We start from the raw sequence: 24811 nt of genomic DNA, 5'->3' as shown, positions 1-24811 counted from the left end.
ACCAAAATAGAGTTCAAAACAGAGTTGATACGTTTGTTTACCACATAGTGTTGAGTATTGTATTTGTCCAAAGTCTATTGTTTAACAGTGAACATTTTTAAAGTGTATGTATAAAGTGAATTTTTAAAGTGTATTTTTCAAAACATTTTTCAAAGAGTAGAGTAGTGCATTAAACAATATACATTCTTACATTTAATTATTTAACATTTAGTATTTAACGTTTAATTTTTATACTTTTTATACTTTCTGCCACATATTTTTTGTCACACAATTTATTACAATACTCATTTTCAAACTGGTCAAGTTGTCACATTAGTACATCAGAACCAACCATTTTTATTAGTAGGCATAAAGTGCACATAGACTTTTTTATATTTACTTTTTTAACATTTACATTTATACATATTTATATTCATATTTATATTTACACTTATATATATATTTACATTTAAATTCAATTTTATCTTTATTATTAGGTGTAAAGTGTACACAGATCTTTATCATTAGGCAGAAGAGTGCACACAAAGTCTCACTGAGATTATCAGTAGAATGCATTTCAACATGTTGTAATATTTGGAGACTATTATAGATTTTAAATATTAGTATTAAGTAATATTTATTTATGTGTACAACTGTAGAATGTTGTAACACAGTGTGAATGTGAAAATGCATTTTATTTGAAACAAACTTTTATGACAATGGCACTTTAAATCTGAGCTGATTATGTTAATTTGGCGCCAAAAAGTTTATGTAAGATGGAGCAGTAAAAAGTTTGAATGAGTTCTGATGAAGCCTATGATGGATTAGGTGAAAGCGCTTAACTCTATGTTTTATGTACCATGGATTTACATGTTCATATCCTGCATTTTTATGTTTAATAAAAGTTCCGGCAGTCGCTCAGTACTGTGTTTCCTCGTTTTTTGTGAGAGAAGATAGCACAGTACACTTGGCATTTATTGGTGGTTTCCCTCGCAACATATCAGTTCAGCTTTTTTCCAGTGTAGTGGACTGCTCCATTTGTAGATACACGGGGTAAAAAAAACTAGGAACCAAGAAACGCAGCCACAATTCGTAATCCGACATGGTAATCAGAATTGAAACACAGTGAAAACAAACCACCGTGTTCCATAGTGAAGCAGCCCTTTAATGAAATGTAGTAAAATAAGGTAAAAAGCACCTCAGACTAAGCGCTTTCACCTGCTGTCATCCAGGCATCATCAGAGTCACAAAGGTACTTCACAGCACTCACATATATAGGAATAGTAGTAGCCTCATGGCTATTACCTTTCTGAAGCACTCTCTTTAAAACCACCTTATCTGATTTTCCATAAAGAGTCACTTTATGTACTAATCCCTCTTTCCTACCAAAGATTTCTTCTGAAATGAGCATCAGTCACGTCATACGTTTGCCTACCTTCTTTTCAAAAGTTTCCAATAAAAGACAATGCATGATTCATCTTTTGAATGTACATAGACAGATTAATTTTTATCTCTGTAGAACTAAGGATTTCTGGAAAACTGGCCAACCCTTTGTTTTTTTGCCCAATAACAATTTGGGAAAACCTATTTCTAAAGTCCCACTAGCTAAATGGATTTCAGATTGTATTTCTTATGCATATTCCTTGAAAGGTTTACCTTTGACAAGAAGCCCTAAAGCTCACTCTCCTAGATCTATGGCCACATCTGTCGCTTTCTGGGCCAGAGCTTCCATTAATGATATTTTTGCTGAAGCTACTTGGTCCAGTACTCGTACTTTTATCTCTCATTGTAAGCTGGATATCTTCTCTAGAAACAGGGCTGCCTTTGGTTCTGCAGTACTCAGGAATATCCTTCCATGAGGGCTGCTCAGAGTTATCGTAGCTGGGGACTTTATCCCGTCCGTTGAGGAAGTAATGAAAATGACACCATCAAATATAAAATTTATGTACTCACCATAACTATGCATCTGTGTTATCCATTTTCATTCTTCCTCAACTCCTCTCCCTCCATTCTGCTCAACTTTTCTTTGGGAGTGACCTGATAAAATTTGTGTTTTGGAACCACTGTTCCTGTTTGAGCCCCTATGCTATTCTTTCTCTTGTTATACCCAAAGTTGCTTGGGTAGATTATAGTGTCAACAAACTCGATCTGAGGTAAAGTAATAGTAAGGGGCATTATGGGTAAGGAAGGAGATCAAGAGTCCGATTCAGAGTCTGGAAGAAAAGTGTCCGAGTTGGATCCGAGTTCTGATCCGATACCCTACCCATTGAGGAAGAATGAATATGGGAAATACAGATACATATTTATGGTTAGTACATAACTTTTATTTAATGTGTGCTGAGCTTGGTTAAATACTCTTCAGATGCTAAGGGCATCTGGTGCTCAAGCCCTTGAATCTGACTTGATCACAGGGCTCAAAAACGTGGGTGTTGACAGGTGCTTCTCATATCTTTTTCTTTTTGCAACTCAGAGAGCTAGTAAGGAGAATTTTAATACTTCAGATATTGATGGCATATCCCTCTTTTGGGAATAGTTTTAAGTGCTACTACAGTCAGAATTAGAGCTAGGAAGAGGTGCTTTTATTTTATTTTTAAAAGATCATAAGCTGCTTCATCTGACAGTTCTCCTTTGTGAAGTTGCACACCCTCTTTTTGTACCATTTCCTGTTAGACTTTCTGGCTTCCATTTTAACAAAAGAAAAAGGGGTGTTTGTTTGCGTCTTTCGGCTTTTCCCGGTTAGGGGTTGCCACAGCGGAACTCCGGTCCACTAATGATTGGCAGTAGAGTTTTACGTGCTGGCTTGCCGGGCCTAATGCACAACCTTCAATGAAGGAACGCCCGTTCACGCATGTCGCCACACAGAAGACGCTCTAACTGAGAATCGAACAGGCAACATCTAACTGTGAGGCGACAACGCTACCGCAGCACCACCACCACAGTAACAAAAGAAAAAGGGGAGTAATAGATGGAATAAAGGGGTAACAGCTACTTGTGGTAAAAATGTGCATTCTCGTACCTCAGATGTAGTCAATACTTAAAAAGTTAATTTTGATTGATGATCTTAGAAGAAAAACAACTTATTTACGAGCAGGAGACACCACATACACAGAATTAGTACAGTGGTAATTCAGGATGTGAAGCAGTTGGAGTGTTAGAAGAACTGGGGAAGGTTTTCAGCAACATTCACTGTACAGGAATGCCTTGTGCACCCATCAAGGTTCTATGGGATACTGATTCAACGCCAGTTTTCAAGGGGATCTGGGTTCTACTAATGCAATTTCTGGCAATGCTAAGAAGACTCACAGCATGGATATGTTGAAATGTTGGCCTTTAGTGTTACAGTGGCCCAACACAAGGTTATCGGACTTTTACTTGTGTACAAAAGTAGACATTTTATGGACATACATTATCAGAAGCAACTTTGAGTAGTAAAGTGAAAGAGCCAAGTCAACACTGTGGTAAATCCAAGAAGATTCTAAACTAATTTAAGGAAACACTTCCACAGAGAAGGTTACGGGGCCTTGAAGTTTAACAGGTGCAGTGTCACAGTGTGAGCCATTGCAGAGATTCAGTTATGCTAGGGAGGTTTGAATGAGTACATAGCACTGTGAAGGGGTAACTGCTTTTCACCCAGTTGTAATAATTAGGCCATATGTTTTGTGACTCAGCAACGCTGTACATATGTCATCTGATGACAGATTCATTATGTTTTGTTAGTGAGTAAAGATGCTAGACGAGCATATTTATCTTCCACCCTGTGAATACTTAATTCTAAGCAGCAATTATCAAACCTGTGCAATTATGCTGTACCCTTGCAAGGCACTGTATTCGATTTAAAATTCACATAAAACAAGACTATTGTGTGCATTTCAACCCAGGTAGTGATAGACTGTGAAATGAAATATTTGTTGCTGTTCTCCTTTTGTTCCTAGCGACCTCTCTTTTTCATATGTTTTCAGCAGTAGCACAACTGCTAATATTTCAACACTCTGTCACCCGTTAACCACTTGAATGGCTTCACAGAATTTTACAAAATGAACATAAAAGGACAAGAAAATCTTATCTTAAACTCAAGTAAAGAGTGGGTGATTAGTGATATGAAAAACTGTTACTCTGTGAGTTTAGGAACTGAAAAGGAAAAAACAAGAGTGATGCAACTCAAGCAGCCTCTGTATTTGTCAAGTACATTTGGCAATCAGAGGCCAGTAAACAAAGCAACAAATGTTTCTCAACAAGGGCACACAAATTTAAGTTCCTTAGCGCAGGTACATGAACAGAATAATAAAAATGAAGCATTCCTGTGAGGAAAATAAGCAGTTGCTCTACTTTACAGGATGAGAAAGCTATACTAAGAACCAGCAACTGAATATGTGATGAAAACAAAAATGAATATTCTAATTCTTGATAGACGGACAGATAGCTATTCTTTCTGAGGTCTCTTGATTCAGACTACTTCCTCTCTCACAAAAGTTTTTTTTTTTTTTTGCATCCTGCTAGATACAGCACCAGGATAACAATAGGGTGAATAACTGGGCCTGTAATTTTAATTATATTATGAAGAAAACAAGCAATATTTTCATGAATACAGCAGCAATATTCCATTAAAAAAGAACAGCTTGTGCCAAGTAAGCACTGTTCAGATCACCGTGTCTGCCATTGTATTCCATTGTATCTCACTAGTGGAGTAAACCATCTACCCAGTTTCAGTATTCACTTTAATTTTTTCAGGTTCCTTGCGAGCTGCAGCTCATCTCCAAAGAAGTGTAAGGCAAGGACCAGTCCTGTGCATGATTCCAGACCTTCTCAGGACACATGCAAGAATGTGCGTGTATAGAAACCCATGCATGTGTGTGTATGTAGATGTATACATACATACACACACGTTTCTGTGTGTGTGGATGTGTGTGTGTATATATGAATGTATATATAAAACCCATGTAATATATGCAGGTATTTTATGGGTTTTATACATACACACAAACGCACATATATTATTATTGTTATTATTATTGTTATCATCATTATTATTACATAGGTTATCTTCAAGTGATCTAAATATCACTTCTAAACATAAATGGACTAAAAAAGTGATCTAATAATGCATCTACATCGTTTGGATGACACAGTGGTGCAGCGGTAGCATTGTTGTTTCACAGCAAGAGGTTCTCCAGTTTGATTTTCGGCTGGGGTGCCTTTTGTGTGGGGTCTGCTTGTCCTCCCTGCGTTCATGTGGGTTTGCTCCGGTTTCCTCCCACATTACAAAGGCATACATCTTAAGCATTTCTCCCCGGGCCTCCACTGAAAATTGGCTTCGTTCCAAGTTGGACTTTCCCAGTTAAATGTTAAATAAAATAAATAAATAAAAATCTAATGCTAATGCCTACAACCCTACAACCGTGTTTATAAATAAAGCTTACCATTTTCTGATCACTGGTGGTAATTTCCTTATAGATTTGTAAGTAATATTTCAATTTGCTTTATCACAGTGCATTGGATTGTGTGAGATGGTGGAGCACTTTGTGTTTTTCCATTTTTATTCCCACTGTAATGCAACCATAGAGTTGGTATATATAAGTCGTTTGCTGCAAAAAACAAATTTTTTCCAGTTTAGACAACTTTTGTTTGAGTCACTTGTGCTTTGATAGTGTGTATTTATATCCATTTACATGTATCCATATATTACGGGCAGTCTGAGCATTTTTAGTTTACCGATAGCTACTGTACCACTGTGCCCTATAGTTAATCTGCCCCTGATTATCCTGCCACAGGGAATTGCGTCACATCTGATTGATGAATTCTGACAGTGTTTGCTGAACCCGGGACTTCAACAAAAAGACTGTTCTGTACATTTCCACACTGTGTTTGTATTATAACACTTCTTCATGCTGATTCTGAATCCTCTCTTCCCAAAATGTAATAAACTCAACTTGTGAGCTGTGACGTTAGTACAAAGTTACAAAAATTAAGCACCTAATTGTATGTACCTTGTTCTCTACCTCCTTCCTAGAGTCAGGGCTACTTTTGCTGTTTTAGTTCAGACTACATAGCCATCTAGGATTGATGTCTTTCTACTACTGCCTTTAAGTTGCAGAATTTGTATTAATGATGTTTTCTAAGCAACGTCTTTCAAAATCTGATACTACACCAGTTAGCAAACCTATCCTACTTTTACTCTGTGCCTTAGTTCAGTCATGAATTTCATTTTCGTGTACTCTGTATTAATGTTCTGTGTTTAAAGTGAAGCATCCAACATCATAATGCACCTTGAGTGTTAGCTTGCACTGGAAGATTCTACTTACAGTACTCCAAAATCTGAGTTGTACTAATCTTTCTGTACACTCAACAGAAGGCACTTGAGTTAACAGTCTTTGTAAAAGATTTGAGTTGAGTAACATCTCTCAACAACTACATACTCACAAAAAGAACTGGATACTATATGGTAGGGATGTTCTGCTAAGCTGTAACCCTTCCTTTCAGGAGCAGTTCCCACAGTTACCCCCATGATCACATAGACAAAATATTGCACTAACATACAGCCTAGTTGTACATACATGTCTCTGCTGTTATAGATGGGTACACTGGTAATCTGAACAGATGTGGTGTCTGGATAAAGAGTTATCCTATCCCCCGGACATGATATAAAAGCAAGGAAATTAAGATTCGTTTTAATTTGAAATTCCTGTTGAAATATTTTTGCATTTCCAAGGTACCCAAGTGTTTCACTCATTTTGTTGAAGATGTCATATGTATTTAATTGGGGATTTTATACATATATTTTAACAGTGTCCTAAATTAGAACAGTTTAAGGGAGAAAGACTGAACTTCTGTAAAGCTGTTTGGCCTATAAAAGTGGTACTTACAGCATCTAGTGAAAGGGGCAAGGGCTTTGCTAGATGTGTTATTTCTAGCTGTAAAGAAAGCGTTCACAAGAAAGTGAAATGTAAACGAGCTACAGAGAAAAGAAGACTTCAAGTAAATTATGAAGGAGATAAAAGAAGTCAAACTTCCATTATTGAATGTCAGGATAGGAGAAGAAAACATGCTGAAACAGATGACTTGGACATACATTTTAAGATTACTGTTTACTGTACTGTGAACATTTTTTTGTATTTACTTATTGTTAAAGTTTTGATAAAGGGTAAAACATCCCTAGCAAATAGGTGCAAGCCACTAGAAAGAATAATATGCTCTAAATGAGTGTCTCTTTTTCACAGGTTAAATGATTAATGGCTAAAACAAAAAATTGTGTTGTAATGATGTATGTGAATAATTGCATCTATAAAACGTCAAAGTTAATAAAAAAAGCAAGATGGGAAGAAAGAGGGTAAGGCAGTATAAATTCAGAAGCTGAAGACCTCCTTAAGCACAAGGAAATCTGGTTTGATAAGGTACTTTTATAGTCCATGACCCTAATGTCTACAGATGGTCTGAGGCCTCTGGTGTTGCCACTTAGGAGGTCACCATTTGCTTATACAGCAAAACATCATCCTGTGCCGCAATCTTCCAGTCTTTGGTTTGTCTGGATGCCTGACAACAGGCATCTGGTTTCAGTGCACATATTTTGATTTCTGATGGTGAATGTGGTAACCCCTTGATGTTTGTGTGTGAGGACATCTGTGGCTCTGAGACTGAGGTTGTCAACATCTGCCCAACTATGGGGGCATCAGATGCAGTTATTTCCAGATCCAGGCCCAAGACATTTAGACAATGGGCATCTGTCATATTGCCTCAATATGAGGTGGATTGGCCTTCATTCCTTTTGGCTTTCCAGACTCCTTTACAGAACTTGGTGATTTTGGCTGTGTATTTTGTTTGTTAAGCACCTAAAAGCTATTTGCACAAAAGAAATCAGTATTAAGAGGATGAGAAGAAAGGAGAGGAGACAACCCCTCATCCAAGGATTTTGATTAATGTAACTCAGAGGTAAATGATTGGCCTATGTGAACCCAGTGTTTTCCCCTGACAGTTATGAGCCAGACACTGAGGACACTTTATCTTCTACCTCTCCACTCAAGGATTTCTCATTTATTATACCCTCCACAAAATGAAGAATTATTTCAAATGGGAGTCTAAGGAGGTCTCAAATACCCAGAAGAAAGGCAGGAACCTCATGGATTTATCAAAGTCAAAACCCTTAGGAATGCTTTCAGTGGCAGAAACATTGGTGGATGCATTTGGTAGTGCAGCTTTGGAGCCAGATTCCCAACCGTTGCTCCCAGGAAACCAGACTTTTTGTAGGGTTCTGGATTCCTGCTAATGTCTTTATACAAGCCCCATTGCTGATTCATCCCATAGTATCCACGAGTTTCAGCAAGAGGCCCACTATGGCAGCAGTGAAGAACTTACTTCTCCTTGCTTCCCAGTTAAAGAAAAAGTGAACTCCTACACTGCTACAGGAAGAAAGTCTACATCTCTACTACAGTGGACTTCAGGGCTTTTAATTGTCAAAGATACATACATACACACAAACATACATGTTGGAGTACCACAGGACAATTCTGTCTCAGTTAAAGGACAAGGGTAAGGAGAGGTAGTGACAGGATTATCCAGCCTAGCTTCCTGGGTGTCAAAGGATGCCATCATATGTTGCCATAACACTGTTGATGTGTCTTTTGTGCTGGCATCCTGAGGGTCAGTAATAAGTAGACATGTTTGGCTGAGGACCACCACCATCTTAGACCATTTTAAAACACAACTGCTTAGTGCTGCACTTGAGAATGAGTTGCTTTTTGGACCCCACTACAGAACATGAGTTTAAAAAGCTGAAGAAGAAGGGCAAGAATGCAGTAAGTAAAGCAGTCAGTAAAGCACTTATGTCACTTCCATGACCCATCTATAGTAAAAGTGATCCCACAAATACTTGATCCTCTTCTTGGAAGCAAAATAAAGGAAAACAATTCAAGGGGAAGTGAACAAATTACAAGAAGAAATAGCAAGGGGAAGCCAGAGGCCTTCAGGGAAGAGATCCCTATCGGGAACAGCTGTGATTCAACAGAGGTCATCCATAACCCCACTGTAACCCCCCACCAGCATTCCTTTATCTCACGTGGCCTGCAAAATGCAACCTTCAAAAAGTGTGAGGCTTCCTGAGCCTTTTTTTTTTTTTTTGCCAAAAACTGGAGGAAAATTCACAAAAGACACCTAGTGCTGAAAATTAGTCCATGGGAATCTATAGAAAAAAGGCACTTAGTACCACCATTGGTGTAAGGTCTCTTGGGTTCATAGGTAGGTACTAGGCTATCAGCCTGAGGGCCTATGTAAGCCTAGCCAACAAGGTTCCCTGGCTTACGCCACCCAAGAAAGTTATTTTCCTGTGCCACTGTCGAGCAGAGACACAGACGTGATCCCTGGGGTGTATTTCCTATTTCCCATCCACTCATTAAGATTTTTCTTGAAGAGTGCTAATGAAGAACTTTGCTTGACATAGATGGGTAGCCTGTTTGAGTATGGGAAGTCTCTGGGACAGGAATCTATCACTCCAGCATGTCCTGTTTATTGTGGTGACAAGGTTTAGGTCCCTAGAGTGTAGCTCAGAGGGATTGGGATTTCATTAGGTGTAGCATGTCCAACAGCTCTGGGTTTGACATAGCTTTATATGTTAGGCTAAGATCACCTCAGAGTTGGCGATATGCTAAGGAGTAAAGCATCTGTTTGAGGCCAGTAGTCCTCTTTGTGAGGTACTTCTGTTGCTTTTCCAGCTGCTGCAGATGTCTTGTGAGGTACATTCCAAAAGGGGTGTTGTACTCTATAATGGGTCTAATGAGTGCCGAGTAGATGGGAGCAATGACCTCTTTTTTCCTGGTTGAGAACCCTTTTATGATGAGGTGAGCCACGTAGAAGGACTTCCTGACTACTGTGGCAATGTGACTATCAAAGGACAGACTACTGTCCACCTGGGTCCCAAGGTCTCTTATCACACATTTGGTGTTAAGTAGACTGCTGTCTATGTAGTAGTTCATGGGTACAGAGTTTTTACCAAAGAGGATGACAATGCACTTTTTGGCATTGAGCTTGAAGCCGTGGCTCTGACACCAGGCATCTGTCTCAGCGAGGCCCTTCTGTAGGATTTCCACATCATTTGGGGACTCGACTATGGTTCCTAGTTTGTAGTCATCTGCAAACTTCGTTAGCCAGAGGCCTTCTGTGTTAGCCTGTACTTCAGAGAAGTAGATACCAAACAGGAGAGGTCCCAAGACTGAACCCTGTGGTACTCCACTTGTCACAGGTTTGAAGTCAGATTTGGAGTCTGCAACTTTTACAGTGTGGGTTCTGTCAGTGAGCCAGTTGGCAACCCATCTTTTGACATAGGGATTTATACCTAATTTACTGAATTTAGCTACAATTCCAGAATGGGGGATGGTGTCGAAAGCCTTGGCGAGGTCAAGATAGGCTGTGTGAACCACCTATTCCTCCTCTCTGGCTTTGTTGACTGCTTCAAAGAAGTCGATCAGGTTCAGAAGGTATGATCGGTCTTTCACAAACCCGAACTGGGTGGGATCCAGAGTTTGGAGGTTACCAATGTCTTTTTTTATGAGTTCCATGATGATACGTTCCATGGCCTTGCAGACCAGGCTAATAGGGCAATAGTTCCCGGGATCAGTGATGGCTCCCCCTTTGTGGAGTGGGATAACTGTTGCTGTATGCCATTCAGTGGGCACAAAGCCTGATGTGAGGCTATGATTGAACATGGTGCTTAGGTGCGGAGCCAGAAGTTTGTGTAAAATGCAGCCTGGGATGTTGTCCAGTCCCATGGATGCTGTGTTTTTGGCTTTAGAGAGTGCAGCTTTTACTTGTGTAGGTGTGATTACAGGGACTCTGCATTCTTCCTGTATAGATATGGGCCCTTTAAGAGGTGGGGGGGTAAAGTTAGCACTGAACCCATCTGCCAGGATGTTGGCAATATCAGTTGGTTCTGTAATTTTCATGCCATTGTGCTGTAACTCAGAGCAGATCTGGGTGTTGCCATTGAGATTCTTGACATAGCTATAGAATGCTTTGTGGTTGTCCTTAGAATCAGTGGCGGTTTTCTTTTCATAGCTAGCTTTGGAGGATCTTATAAGGGATCTCAGCTTCTTATTGAGGCTGACCATTGAGCTCCTCCACTCATGGGATTTGACTCTTTTGCAATAATTTCTTCCTTCTGTTGTACAGTTTGTTTATGGCAGGGGACCACCAGATTGGCTTCCTTTTTTTGGAGGATAGCGTCTTGGTTCTGTTTGGGATAGCACGATCCATGCACTCATGTAACTGCTTATAGAGTGCATTTGTGTAGGATTCAGCAGTTGTAATTGTATTGTCCATCTGCATGGGTGTCATGAAGTTCATCACTTCTGTCTTAAGAAGCATGAAGTTGGCTTTGGAGAAATATTTTACCGTGGTTTCCTTAATGGGGGGGTGGGGGCGGCATGTGGATATTAAGGGTGATTAGCTTATGGTCGGATCGGACTGAGGAGTTGACTTCAGGTGTGGAACACTGGTCACTCATGTTGGTAAGGACTTGGTCTAGGATATTGTTGCCCCTGGCGGGGGTGTGGATAAGTTGATCCCGGGCATTAGAGTTTATGAATTCCAGAAAGCGTTGTGTGAAGGAGTTGGTACACGAGTAGTTTTCTCAGTTAATGGTGGGGTAGTTGAAATTGCCCATTATTAGGGTGTTTGGTTGAACCCTAATAATTTCCAGTACATGAAGAAAAGAGAAGTGGGAATCTTGGGGCATGCTGGGGAATCTGTAGCAAGCTACAATATGGATTGCAGTTTTGCCCAGAGTTAGCTGCATTTGGATAACCTTGGATGCATTATGCTGAGCAACTAGCCTGGAGGTGTGGATATCCTTAATGAATATTGACACAACTCCACCTTTGGTGTTCCGGTCCAGATTAAATGGACGAAAAGTGTGTGGTATGAGTTATAGCCTGGTAGTGCAGGGGTGCTCTCTGGAGCCTTGAACCAGGTCTCAGTCACTGCAGAGATATTGATGTTCTCCATTTTAAGGAGTGCCTCGAGTGAGTGCATTTTGAGATTTAGAATTCTAGCATTAAGTAGCATTACCCTCAGTTTTTGCTTGGCTGTTCCTGTTACAGTGGTGAATTTTTCATTTGAACCTTGCCTAAAAAAGACACTATAGGGGTGGGACGAGCCTTAGCCAGTATCCGGAATCCCACAGGCAACAGGTGCACACCATCTCTGACAAAGCGTCATGGTCTGTCGACCATGTCATCCCAAGCAGATACTGAATCCCCTTAGAATGACACCAGAAGCTTAGCCAATTGTTAAAGTCAGTCATTTTGTCTTTGTACTGCAGTATCATTCTGGGCAATGGCAGAATGCTACTCAGGGCTAGGGTCATACTTGCCTGGGCTACAAGATCGGAGAGCTCTTCCATGTCTCTTTTCATGTAGTCCAGGGAGGTACGTCTCCGGTTGTTCACACCAACATGGACAATGACAGAGTCATATTTGTACTTGTTGTGGAGTGACCTGAGTGCATGGGTTATGTTGCGGATCCTGGCACCCGACAGGCAGCTGACAGTAACCTTCTCCTTGTTTAGCCTGGTGAGTGGGACATCAGTGTGCCTGACTATAGAGTCACCTATGACTATTTTGTTGGATATGTTGTTTTGCCTTATTGGCTATGATTGAGTAGCACACCGAGTCTGTGGGCTGTGTGTCATTTGGGTTGTGTTGGGGGGTGAAAGTTGATTGCGTTTCTGCTTCGGAGGTCTCTTTTGCTTGGGCAGATTATTATTGAGAGTCTCCGTGAATGTTTTTGTGTTTCTGTGTGTGGATTTTGGTGGTGTAGATTTAGTGAGACTGTGTGATAAGTGTGGTGTGGTGCAAGTGTTTACCTTCTCCTCTTGAATGTCAAGTTAAGTCTTGGTTGGAGAGAGCTTTACCTCCAGTTTGGCTGGATAAGTGCATCTCTCACAGGTTGTAGTGTTGGGTGGTAGGAGGAGAGGGTGGTCTGTGTACATGAGGCAATGTCTACATTGCCCCAAGATGCCCAGATTCATCAGATAGACAGGAGAGAACACTGGGAGCTGACCGTTGGACTTGCCTGAATAAAAAACTATTTTCCTTTAGATAAGTGAGGAAAGTGAGTACAAGAGCTGTTCTTCTCTAAGCAAGTGAGGAAAGTAAGTGCAAAAACTGTTTTCCTCTAGGTAATGAAGAAAGTTTTTAGTGCTATAGTAATTTGTAGCTTATTTAGTGCTTACAACAAGTTCTGAACAAGTGCTGAGCACGAATAAGCAAATTCAAGTGCTAAAACTTAGAATCTGTATCTGCACTAGACTAGTTACAGGAAAGAAACAAGTGCAAATGCGGACTTTCAAATCAGAAAGTTGAGAGAGATGGAAAAGATTGCCCAGATGGCCAGTAACTACAATTTTTGGGCCAGGACCATTCCTTATGTGGTAGACGGGTTACCTAGTGCTTACCACTCCCAGTGACAAGCTAGAAGGCTTCCCTCCAACACAGAAAGGCTTGGGGGGCTCAGAAGCTTACATACAGTCCTGGATACAGCAAATCTGTATCTACACTACACTAGTTACAGGAAAGGTAGGAAAAAGGCTTACAGTTTTATTTTTTTTTACAGAAATGTAGCTAAAACAGCAGTAAAAACAATTCAAATGCAGTGCAAGCTAGCACACTTGAGTATGTAGCAATATTAGACCAAACACAGTTTAAAAAATGCAATTAAATTAAAAATGACTAAAAACAAGTGCAGGAGTGTATTAGATAGAATCTGGTAAAGAGATGGGACTGGGGGGAGTGTCCCAGACCAAATCCACAGTGGGGCGGGCAACTGCAAAAGCCACCAAATTTAAACAACAAACCAGAGATGGGGGGGGGGGGGGTGACTGCATAGAGCTAATGCTGCAAGAGAGCTAAGGATTATACACAAGACTATTCCTTGTCCAGAAACGATGTCCTTTAGAGGGCATTCTTAGATTTGTCAAAGCTAAGTACGTTCATAATGGTTCCAAAGATCAAATCATTAACCTTACAGGCTTTTATGCCTCTTCTTCTTCAGAATGCCACAGTATCATTGGATCTGTAAGATGCTGACCTCTTCTTACCTATAGCCAGAGCAAATAGACAATGCCGCTTAGTCAATTTAGGGGGACATTCCCACATCCAATTTATGTCTTTGCCCTTTGGTTTGTTTACTGTACCCGGGGTATTTACATAATGCCTGGCTTTAGTACTTGCATTTTGCAGAACCAAAATGCTTCACATCTGCCTGTACTTGGATGACTGTTTAATACAGGCAACTACTTTGAAAGAGACTCAGGAAACCTACATTTCACACTTTCATGCTTCAAGCTTCTGGAACCCTTCATGGGCCATACAAAATCACAACTTTTGACTAGACAGCAAACCTTGTTCTTTGGAGCATGTTTTGGTATGGTAAGTCAGAAAACCTTTTTAACCCAGGAAAAAGCGACCATTCTGAGTCAGTATTTCATCTCCATAGTATATTTCCTCCATATCCTATAATGGGAGTTTCATAGCCCCTAAGCTGCTGTCAGTGCAATGACTTTACATGTGTTTTCATATATACCCGGCGTTCTTTTAGTCTGTCAGGTTTAATTACCATTTCTTGATTTTCAATGACTACTTAAAAGAAAAACAGAGATAATCACACACAACAGTGATGTTCTTCGTGTTTCACTGTTGCAGTCATTACATTTGGGTAACCCTGCTGGCAAGTTGCCCTCAGTCTGCCTGAATTCCAAAGTCCTGGGTCCTGCGTCGGCTGCTGTCGCCCCTTCCCTGACATCAGGTCGTCGGGGGTATAAAAGATGCGGCCGACGCCATTTTCTTTAGTCTTTTTTGCCGCGCTGTGTCCGAAGCAGAAGCAGTTCGCAAGTGCCGGTCGGCCGACTCCTGAGATTTTCGAGTTCGAATTTCAGATCAGAAGTCTTCTATAAAGCTAAGTACCACATTGGGGAAACTTTTTTCTTGCTCCAGAACTGATGTCAGAAAAAGTTAATAATTGCATTTCTTGTGGGAAGCAAATACCTCATAAGGACTTTCATTCTTACTGTATTCCTTGCCTAGGCCCTGATCATAACTTTCTAGGTTGTTGGTTTTGTGTTAGATTTAACCAACGCACTATTAAGCGTCGGTATGATTTTGCATTAAACTATTTTGGACGCAGGTTTAATTATCCAAAAATGTCGTCAGAAAGCCATCCGACTACCAGAGTTCACAAAAAAACGCAAAGAAAAAGAAAGACAACCGAGGCCCAAAACCGACCATGAAGCTTCTCCTTAGCCAGTCGCCGGTTCTCAGTGAGGTGCTTTCGCAGCCCTTGACGCCCGCTACTTTAGAGTCGCAGGCCGCTACCGACTCCCATGTGGAGTCGGCTATGCCACTGGAAACGCAAGGTATTGGAGCCTCAGACGCTATTCCTTCAGATGGGGTCTGGAGCTGCTGAGCAGGCACCGGCTTCTGAGGGTGTATTCAGACCTAAACATCTATACATTAAACCGACTTCAAAGGCAAAGAAGCAAATTCAAGAGCCACGTGGACAGGCCTCCATGCCCAAAAAGCAGATGCTCAAAATGGCTGAAGACTTGATTACCTTGATCAGGGGCTCCCATCCCCCTCCTGATAACAGGCCTAGGCAAGAGACTGACTATGAATCTTTAGATCAGGTTTCCATTTCTTCTGATTCCTCTTTTGATCAGGAATATTCTTTCCCCCCCTATGAGGATTCTGATGCTGAAGAATCTAAACCTTCAGCTTCTCCTCCTGAGGACTATTCTTTTGTGGAAGCCTTACATACCCTGAGGGAGCATTTCCACTGGGAGAGCCAAGATTTTTCAGAATATAAAGAGGCTCAGGGATTTCCTGTTACTACCACAGCACAAGCCACTAGCCATCCCACTTGTGTTAGACATTGTAGATGATGTGTTTTCGGAGTCTAGCCTTACACCTGACTCCTTACCTCCAGCTCCTGTTAAGCCTGACAGATATTACAGGATTCCTGACTCACATAAATTCCTTTTTAAAAACCCTGCTGCAGACCCAGAAACTATTTCTCAGGGTCCCAAAGGAGTTAAGGCTTCCACTGCAAAATACCCTACCCCCTCTGACAGGGATTCTAGGGCACTGGATAGATGGGGAAAAAAGGTTTACACATCTGCTACCTTGGCTATAAGTGCCTTAAACTGTCAGTTTCATAAGCTCAAATATCAGCAACATGTCATGGCATTGCTTAAACAGAAAATGTTGTTAAACTGTGAATGTGCATAAAACAAGGAAATGCAGGATATATTGCATGCAGCTGAACAAGTTGGAAAGCATACTTTGCAATGTGGTTTTGATTCTTTAGAGGCCTCCTGCAGGGCCACAGTAACAGGCTCTGTAATTAGGAGGCATGCTTGGTTAAAGGAACAACATCTGCCTGATCATGTTAAAGTTAAATTATTAGATGCACCTTTACAGCATGGTACTTTGTTTGGTGTTAAGGCAGAAGAGGTGTTAAAGAAAATGAAGAACAAAGCTAAATCTATGCAAACAGTCAAAGATTTTTTACAAGTACAGCCACCTAGGTTCAGTAGACGCTGGCCAACAAAGAATTGGTCCTTTCCTGTGTCAGACAGACCTCAAAGGGGCAGATCCCAGGCGCAAGGCTCATTCCGCTCAAAGCAATGGAGGGCCTCTACCTCCAAAGTTGGAGAAGACAAATCACAACCATTCAGGAAACAGTCCCAATGACTTCCCCCTGCCTGCACTAAACACTTATCTCCTGGTTGCCCCCTTAGGGGGAAAATTAGCACTTTTTTCACAAAATTGGCACATTATAACCCAGGACAAGTGGGTCTTAAACATCGTATCACAAGGCTACAAGTTCCATTTCCATACCCTGCCAAAAGCAAATGGCTGGCCAGATCTGCCAAAAAATCAATGGGCAGAGGCACAAAAACAAGTCTCATCCCTCATGCACATGGGGGCCATTCAACTAGTACCAGAGCAAGAGCAGGGACAAGGATTTTACTCAAGACTGTTCTTGGTACCCAGAAAGGACAAGGCCTGGAGGCCAATACTGGACCTATCTATTTTGAACACATACTTGGATATTCCAAAATTCAAGATGTTGACTTTGCAGCAACTTCTGCCCATGTTGGGCAAGAATGCTTGGCTTGTGACTTTAGACCTAACAGAAGCATACCTGCATGTCCCAATCAGACAGATACGCAGAAGATACCTCAGTTTCAAGGCTGGCTCAATGCATTACCAATTCTCTGCACTGCCCTTTGGCTTATCTACTGCGCCCAGGGTCTTTACAAAGTGCCTGGCACCAGTAATTGCATTCTGCAGACAAAGAGGAGTATGAATATATCCTTACTTGGACCACTGTCTAATTCAGGCAGAGAACAAGGACATTCTTCTACAGCATCTGTCATTTGTGAAAAGACTTCTAACATGCCTAGGGTACACAGTCAACAAAAATAAATCAAAACTAGTACCCTCTCAAGAGATAATATTCCTAGGTGCAAGCTTAAATACAGCTGCCCAGATGGCTTATCTTACGCTAGACAAACAAATGCAACTAACTACCTATTTCAAAATGCTGGCAGCAAAGGCCCAGTTATCTGCAAGAAAATTCTGCAGGCTTTGGGCTTCATGGCATCCTGCATCCCACTAATTCCATATGCAAGACTGCATATGAGGAAACTTCAATGGTACCTAAAAAGTGTTTGGACTCAACATTGCCACAGCCTGGAAACTATGATTATTCTCATTCCCTGCCTGCAACAGGAGTTTCGATGGTGGGCACAGGCTTGTCACCAAAACAAGGTACAGCCATTCACATTACCACCAGCCAGGCAAACACTAACAATGGATGCATCAGGTTACTCCTGGGGGGCCCACATGGCAGGAAGATGCATTCAGGGTACATGGACCTCAAACCAAATGCATCTACATATCAATCAAAAAGAGATGCTAGCAGTTCAAAATGCCCTGACAGCCTTCAAGGACCTTCTGCATCCAGGACAACTTCTGATAAAGACAGACAACACCACGGTAATGTGGTATATAAACAAGCAGGGGGGGCACTCATTCTTACCCTCTTTGCAGACTAGCCATGACTTTGTGGGACACAACATTGACTTACCAAGTGCACCTACAGGCACAATTCCTGCCAGGAAGGAAAAATACTCTGGCAGGCGACCTAAGCAGAAACCTCATGGACTCCCCACAAGTGCCACCTGGATCCACAAGTCTTCAGCATGATAACAAGGAAATGAGGATGCCCGGACATAGATCTATTTGCCTCCCCTCACAACTACCAACTAAAAAGATCCTGTACAAGGATTTATCAGACAAGCATGGAAAGTGGGACGCCCTATCTTTCAGCTGGAAAAACCTATCAGTATACGCATTTCCCCCTCTGCCTCTCCTCCCCAAGGTACTCCTAAAGGTCAGATAGGAGAAGCCAGTACTGGTATCCAATTCTTAGGAGCTTGTCTCAATGCCCAGCTTGGACCTTGCCTCAGATATCTCATCTGCTGTCTCAGCAAAACAATCAGATCCTGCACAGCCAACTCAGGACTTTAAACCTGGCAGCATGGCGGATAATTTAGTCATTCAAAACACATCTCTCAGTAAAGCAGTGATGGATGTCATTTTGGAGGCTAGAAGACCTAGTACTAGAAAATTTTATGCTGGAAAATGGAAGAGATTTTGTGTTTGGAACCAGGCATAAGGAGCTGATACAGCTGTGCCAAATATTCCTCAGATTTTGCAATACTTAACTGAGATGCTGGACAAAGGTCTATCTTTTTCATCTATTAAAATTCATGCCTCTGCCATATTGGCTCATTACAATACAGAACCACCAATCTTTTCTCATCCCTTACTAAAACAGTACCTCAGAGGAGCCAAAAACTTAAGGCCTCCAAGAAGATCACCAATGCCTGCATGGGACCTCAACTATGTCTTGCAAAAACTCACCCTGCCACCTTTCGAGCCAGCTGCAATGGCCGATGATAAAGTTTTTATCTTGGAAAACAGCTCTGCTCCTAGCAATAACTTCTGTGAGTTTCAGAGCAGCAGGCACTCATGGCTGTAGAACCTTTTATCATTTTTTATCCAGACAGGCTCTCTCCGAGGACAAACCCAACTTCTATGCTTAAGGTGATGTCCAGTGTGGCTCTTAACCAAACTATTCATCTGCCAACTTTTTATCCAAATCCACAGAACAAGGGGGAGAGAATTCTGCATTCCTTGGACGTTCACAGACAGCTTAGATTCTTCTTGGACAGACCAAAAGACTTTTAAAAGAACAATTACTAGTGGCTTATGCTGCAGCATCACAATGAAAGGCTATCTCAAAGCAGACTGTTTCAAAGTGGATAGGCCACTGCATTCGTTTCTGCTACTTACACCATGGCAAGCCAGTGCCTAAGGACATTAGGCCACATTCAACCAGAGCTGCAGCCACTTCAGCAGCCTTTCTCAGGGGAGTGCCAACCAAGGACATTTTAGAGGCTGCTACTTGGAGTTCAGTGCACACCTTTACCAAGCACTACCGTCTGCCACTCTACTCTAAATCCAGGGCAGGCTTTGCCACTGCAGTTCTGCAGGGCCTCATAGCCGCTCCTAATGCCGTTTAGCTCCAGCCTCCCATCCATAGCTTTGGGACTCTACCCAAATGTAATGACTGCAGCAGTGAAACATGAAGAAGTACATTTGTGTACACTTACCATAAATGTAGATGTTCGAGTGCATTCTGTTGTAGTCCAGGTTACCCACCCGCCATCCCCCTTATTCTTCTGATGGAACCTATCTTTCCTTCTCTGATTTATACAACCTATGAAGGTAATGTTTACATTGGTGCATGTATTTCTATGTATATAAATTTTGGCTACCCTTTTAGGGGGCACCTGACATCTGAGGCAAGAAAAACTAAAGAAAATGGCGTCAGCCGCATCTTTTATACCCCTGATGACCTGATGTCAGGGAAGGGGCGACAGTGGCCGACGCAGGACCCAGGACTTTGGAATTCAGGCCGACTGAGAGGAACCTGCCAGCAGGATTACCCAAATGTAATGACTGCAACAGTGAATAACACTCTAACATCTACATTTATGGTAAGTGTACACAACTGTACTTTCTCAGCACATGAACTTTGTCTTCTGCTGTGAACTATCAGACACAGCAGCAAACAGCTCAAATTTGCCACTTTGATAGATACAAAGAGGAGGTGTTTAAGGACTAAAACACAAGCATAACAAAAGAATGAAAACTGGCCACTTTAGAAAGAAAAAGAAGCAACAGGCACTGAGAATACTGTCCTGTGTGATTATCCCTGTTTGCCTTTTAAATAGTCATTGAAATTCAAGGAATGGTATTAAGCCTGACTGACTAAAAAAAAAGCAGGGTATACGTGAAAAGACATGCAAAGTCTTGACAGGATTGACAGGATCTTTAGGGCTATGATGTAATATTTTAAAGCTAAACACTGTAATGTGGGATGTCTAGAGGTAGACTGAAAAATCAAGGTCCCTGACCCCATGTTTTGCCAGGTCAAAAATGTAACAGTTCACAGATGGCAATATTCGATGTATCTCTGATGGTTGTTAATGCTATTAGCATTAATAATAGTGTTTTTGTTGGAATATTTGCTACGTTCCCACAAAATTGATGTTATAGTTTATGAAACATGGTTAAAGAACAATGACTGGAAAACAATTCTGTCTGGATATAAATGTTTTTACTGTAACAGACGTTCTAACAAAAAATCAGGTGGAGGTGTTATGATTAAAGATAGCTATGAGACCTGTGATTATTACATGTATCAATGATAATACCAATACTATAGACTGTGTAACTGTGACAATAAAGACATCCCTGGAGCATATAACAATTGTTGGAGTGTATAGACTGCCAAATTCAAGTGCAGATGAACTAGAGGAATTCATACATTTCATGCATGAAACACAGGAGGGAATAGTAATAATAGCTGGGGAATTAAATTTACCAGAAATGGACTGGAATAATATTGATTCAACAACATTAGTAAAGAAATTATTCAGAGTATATTCAGGACAATTGCTTCAGATTGTAAAAAAACCTACCAGGGTCGGAACATACTAGATATTGTTTGTGTTCCCAAGGAAATTACTGTAACTTCAAGTCAAGTTTTACCACCATTGATGTGCAGTGATCCTGAGGTTATTAAGGTTTATTTTGGCGCTAGATAATTCTGCCAGAATGAAATCTAAACCAATGCACAGAAGGTTAATTACAGATTATATGGAAGCAAAACAGTCACTATGTAAAACTAATTGGAGTGAGGTGTTCAGTGGAAAAACTGCAGATGGAATGTGGAAAATTTGAGAGAGAAATTGTTTAATGTTTAACATCAGGATCTAGGCATACAATGTCAGGGGGATATATTTCCATAATAACAAGATATCTGATTAAGGTTATATAAGGTTACAAAAAGTATAAGAAATGGAAGAGAGGTTGAACTACAAACTGAAATAAGTAAGCTGGGCAAACAGATTAAGTATAGTGTGAGACAAGATCAAGAAAAACTTGAAGAAAATGTATATAAAGATATTGAGCATAAAAGGAAACCTTTTTATAGATACAAAAGATCTGGAAAGGATAAAGACACACAAATTGATCAACTGTATGCAGATTCTAAAATTTATTCTCAGACACAACAGATTATAGATATATTTACAAAATCTTATGCAAAGCAGTTTGACTCCACAAAAGGAGTGATAAGTTGTCCTAGTGACAAACAGTTAACCCGATACTGGTATCATATTAGATTATATCGAAAAAGAACTGTGCAAACTGGACCCAAACAAAGTGCAGAGAGAAGACGGAATTAGTAACAATGACCTGAGAACACTTCAGCAAGAACTTAACACTACCATTATATCTGTTATTCACTAGGTCATATGTACATATGGGGAGATTCCTCAGGATTGGAGACATGCAGATGGAATGTGGAAAGTTTTGAAAGAGAAATTGTTTAATGTTTAACATTCCAACCTGTCTTTAAGATAAAGGGGAATAGGACAAACCCAGAATTATATAGATCCTTAAGTCTGCTTTCATATTGTGGAAAATTAATGGAGAAGGTAATATTGGATAAATTATTGTCAGAACTGAATATGTTGGCACTAGAAAACCATATTATCAGCATGCATATGTTGAAAATAGATCTATTACCACCTGTAACATGATGTTTTATAACAATATAATAACTGCTATGAATGAAAAATTGTGCTGTGATGTAATTTATATAGACTTAACTTCAGCATTTGAGAGGGTCATACACAAAGCACTGATCAATAAATTAGTACAACTAGGTATTGATGTACTCTTGATAAAATGGATAGCTGCATGGCTTACAAGTAGGACATGGCAAGTATCATACAGCAACTGGGCAGGTGAAATTCTTGGTTACAGTCAGGGTGTCCCACAGGGCTCTGTCCTAGGCCCTTACTTGTGTAGATTGTATCTTTGAGACCTAACTTTTTAATCTGAGGTGATCTGCAGTCTATTCGCAGATGATCTGAAATTGGGTAAACTAATTCCAAGTGTTACAGATAAAACATGTCTGCAAAATAACTTGAATAAATTGACCATTTGGGGACAGGAAAATAATATGCTGATAAATACATCAAAAACTAAGCATATGAGATTTGGGGGGCATAAAATGAAAGGTGAACATTTAATACAGCACACAGTGATTGAAACTGTAGACTCATTTAAGGACCTGGGTATATGGGTAGATTCAGCTATGAGTTTTTCTAATCATATCAACCAATTGGTTAATTAAACAATAACCGACAATGTGGTGTGGTATATTGAAAATTTACCTATGGTTGGTATGGTTTAATCATGAGGGCGAAGCCCGAGTGATTAAATAAAGCCAACCGTTGGTAAATTTCAATATACCACAACCACGGATTCGATCATTGCTATTATACAGTGACATTATTTAAGAAAAAAAATACTTTTCTTAAATAATGTCTTTGTATAACGGCGCATTACTGTTCTTCCACCGGTGGTGGTATACTGCTTTCTTGTGTTGATGTACTGCGCATGCGTATGGGACTTGCGTTCCTATGCATACCCAGTACATCAATGCTTTGAAACAGAAGCAACGGAGAAAAGGCAGTCGCTGTTTTTTTTTTCCTTTTTGTGTTAGTTATTAAAAAAAGAATGTTTTGGACACTTTATACCAACGGAAAAAAGTCCAGGCAACCGGACCTTTCTCTGTTGGTATATTGTGGGATTTATAATGGCCAATCAGCGTGCACGTTTTGGAATAGTAATGGGGGAGCATTGTATAATGATAGTTGTAGAACTATAGCTTGTATAAAAAAAATTATAAAGTCTAGGAAATAAAAAATGATGAAGTCATTGTTTGTTAGTTACATTAGACCCAAACTTGAGTATGGAATATATGGAAACCCTGTAAGAAGACAAGCATGAGTAAACTGGAAAGAGTACAGCGGAAATATACCAAGGACATCCATGGATGTTAAAATCTAAGTTATTATGAAAGACTAAAATATCTGAACTTGTACAGTATCCCTTATAGATAGCGAAGACAAATCCTTATTCAGGTATATAGGGCATTTAGGGACATCTACTTCTGGGAGTGGGAATGTTTGGGTTTATCAAAAAGTACTAGAGAATTATCCGACAACCTGTGTAGAATATTGTATAGGAATGAGAAGTGTACTAATTGGTTCTCTGACAGAGTATCTGATACATGGTTGATAGACATATACATAATACAACTTTTTTTTATCACTTGGCAGCCACTTGTTATTGTAATGATGTTTTTAATACAATATCTTCTCACTGGAAGAAATGTTTATTGGAAGAAAAGGAAAGAATTAATGTTTTTTGATGAAGTTGGGACAGACCCTCATTGCATTGACTGGATTTTCATTTGTGATAACTCCAGTATTGGTCAGCACATAAGTTTCCATTGCTGGAAAGAAAGCTTGAAAAAGATGCCTCAACTGCCCAACAGCAGCTCTTGCTGTATATGGCCATTGGTGCTATAGAGATCCCAGGCAGACAAGAGTTTCATAAAATGCCTTGGGACTTAGGCTGTACTTAGGAGGGATATTACTATGTGCAAGAGGCTCATAGATATTTTTTTCTGTGATAGTATTGATTATCTCCTCAACTGTATGAAGTTTCTGATCAAGAGAGACCGGGGATGATAAGAGAATGTCACCAGTGATAGGGGGCAAGACCAGATGCATCCTTATCTTGAGGAACACTCCCGGGTTCAGGCTCCTAGGCAGCGAGACATTTCCCTGTGGTACATTTGGTTGGGGACACATCGCTAAAGTGATATTTAGCTGCAGATAAATATGGCTTTTTGTGAATTCCCTGCAGGCAAAGAGAAGCACACACTGCCTTGCCTACAACTGTAACGACCAAGTGCATGGTGGCAGAAGAACTAATGAGTGTTGTGCTCAGTGTACAGTACATGTTTATGTAACTACAACATGTAGAAGTGTGCAACAGCATGGAGAATGTCCCACATGCTAGTGTAGTCACATTTAGGCTCCAGTATGCATTTTAGGTGATGTTCTCTAGATGCTGTGGGAGTGGTTCACACGCACCGCTTATAAAGGTGCTGCAATTGTGCACTGCATTTTTACTACCATTGACATGTCCACTGACCAGCCTACTGCTGATGCCTGCCATACTGCCTGCTGTCTTATGCTGCCTTGTGAGCCATGGACATTATTTCCCTCCTGGGCATTTGGTTGTTGAAGTTGTGGGCATGGCACTGCATTCTTCTGTTTGCCCTCAGGGAATTC

General features: G+C 40.5%; 1 protein-coding gene across 5 annotated transcripts in view; it reads left to right on the top strand.

Annotated features, from left to right (window-relative positions):
• VPS39 (VPS39 subunit of HOPS complex) overlaps positions 1-24811 on the top strand; it is a 1019836-nt gene that overhangs the window by 629697 nt on the left and 365328 nt on the right. The gene's annotated exons all lie outside the window — the stretch shown is intronic.

The sequence above is a fragment of the Protopterus annectens genome, chromosome 6.part0 (assembly GCF_019279795.1).
Source record: "Protopterus annectens isolate FY-2018-M chromosome 6.part0, PAN1.0, whole genome shotgun sequence".
NCBI lineage: Eukaryota > Metazoa > Chordata > Ceratodontiformes > Protopteridae > Protopterus > Protopterus annectens.
This window is presented reverse-complemented; position numbering and strand designations above follow the sequence as displayed.